The following is a 2722-nucleotide window of genomic DNA, read 5'->3' on the forward strand; positions in this document are numbered from 1 at the left end:
AAAGTATTTACTTGTAAAAAAAATTTTCTATTCTTATATTTAACGCAGTTTAAAAATTTATTACTTACCATTGTTTTAGAACTTGGGTAAAAATATAATTTTATCAAAAAAAAGTAAATAATTGTGTAGTAAACTTTATCATTATTAAGCTGTGCTTATAATTTTACATATAATTAATATACATGGTTGCCACAGATCAAGCTGAGAAAAATTTCCTGACTTTTCCTAACTTTTTACCAATTGTTTCCTGACTTTTCTAAAACAAACTCTTAACTTAAACTTATTCTAAAATACATAATCTACCACTTGAAAATATATAAAGCTTTCAATACAATTTTAATACAGGTTACAACAACAGTTTTTTTTTCTGAATTAAATCATCAAACTTCCAATACATCACTTGAACCATCTGTGTACGATTAATGTACTTGCAATAAACAGCTCTATCAGCAAAATACTTGTATTATTGCCTTATAAACACAGGTTGTCTGAAAAAAGACACAATTTTTTAGCATTTCCTAGCATAAATGTATCTAAATAAACGAAACGACATATAAGGAACTTTAACAATTAAAACCTTAAATTAATAACGAACTATACACATCAGTTTGTTACATAAAATACTAAACTAACTGCTTAATTATAAAGAACTCAATTATTTACTTAAAAAAACACTTTGGTTCTAAAATTATGCTAGATAAATTTTTATGTATATATCACAGTTTCACTATGGAAGTGTCCTTGCTACAGATAATCAATACTAAAAATCTGCTTGTTCAAGTAAAGTACTTGTCCAATATGTTAATAGAAAAATTTTGCAGTTTTATAAAGGATATTTTACTAATTTATACCAGGTGAAGAGGCATAGGAAATTAAATAATTTTGTAAATTTCTAGGAAAATTTTGGAATTTTTTTCAGATTTTTAATTAATTTTTACCATTTGAAGGCTTTGGATAATAAGGAATTTTGTAAATTTTAACTGACAAAATCTGCCTTTTTAAAAATTTTATCAAATTTCCTGACTTTTTTTAAAAACCCCCCATTTTTTCAAGACTTTTGTCACTTAAAAAAAATTTCCTGACCATGTGGTAATCCTGAATATATTTTCTAATTTAAGTTAGGTAGTTTTTTACGAACACAATCATAACTTTTTTAAGGTTTTCGTGAGTTTTCGGCCTATAAAGTTGTTATACGCGTACTAATATTCAACACTCTTTATTTTGCTACTTATAGATGAACGCAATTATCCAAAGGTGTACTTTTTATTATTGTTATGATAATTATCTAATGATTACTTTAAATTTTACTGCCAATTAAAAGATTATAAGTTTTAACTGAAATTGGAATATAACATTTGAAAATATAAAAAATCCAGAAACTATGTTTTTTTGTTTCGTCTCTAACGGTAGTTTGAAATTTTATTCAAGGTGGTCTAAACTAAAAATAAAGAAGAAATAATTGACGACAAGTAAATAACTATTATAGATGTTTAAGCACGGACGAGGTCTTTGAGCGGAACATATGTGTAAAATAATTTTTTGAAAAATTAAAAGTACTTTTGTTCTTATTTTACAAAGTAGCGACCTCTAACTGTCTTTTCAACAACCATATCTTATATATAATTATTATTGATATTTTTTTTTAAATAAAGTTATCATAAACAAAAATACAAGACATTATGATTCTAGTAAGATATCTGATAGTTGTTTTGATTGAAACTGTTTATATAAAACCATGAAAAAAATTCATAAAATGATGTAATAGAAAGTTTAACTTACCTTTAAGGTTATAGGCATAGAGGGAAAGACTTTTTTACGTATAATCAATAAAAATATTAGTTACTTTTTATCGCTTGTTGAAATTTGAAGGTATTTTTGAAATACAAACGATCAAGTTTAGGGTATAAGTTCTTTATGGGAGGCGGAAACTAAAAAGGCAAAAACAGACTACTTGACAGTTATATCTATTTCCTCCTTTAGCAATTGTTTAAAACTTTCTCAAAGTAATATTAAATAAACTTTGAACAACTTGTAGAAAATAAATTATTTAATTTTTGTATAAATTAAAAAATAAATTAAATTTTTAGATTTTTTTAATGTGATTCATACAAGTTGTTTGTAATATCTTTTCATTACTTTAAAATTTAAAGTAAATTGCTTTAATAGTCAAGGAGGAGATAGACTTTTAGTGATTTTTTCAAAATTCTGAGAAAATCGCCCTTCTTGATTCCATAACGTTATATCGTTTTTTTTACAAAGCTGATAATATACAAAATGTTTTGTTCTATAAATACTATGTTATAGTATTCACTCTAAGCTTTCAAATAAGAGCCAATGTAAACTTTTGTAAAAAAGTGTTGGACCCCTAATATGCCCTTAACTTAATTGTAAACCTTACAGCGAAACTTAGCAATACTATTACTTGTCACCGAAATTTCATTTTCAATTATCAATTTTTATTGCAAGACTGAGAGTAGTTTTTAGTATTATATATATTAACCGTATTTGATTATTAAGAATTAAATACATAACAAAATAATAAAAAAATAGTCACTATCAAAAGATAACAAATAGTTCTAAAGATATTAATTACATGTTATCAAATAAAACGTTTACAATTAAACTTTGATACCAAGGAGATTGTAAGGTTTTAGTTTATTAGCATCTTGCATTTGTATACAACATGACTAAAACGCCATGAAGAATCTCAAAACAACGGCAA

The sequence above is a fragment of the Thalia democratica genome, chromosome 6, assembly GCF_965202585.1.
Source record: "Thalia democratica chromosome 6, ktThaDemo2.hap1.1, whole genome shotgun sequence".
Taxonomy (NCBI): Eukaryota; Metazoa; Chordata; class Thaliacea; order Salpida; family Salpidae; genus Thalia; species Thalia democratica.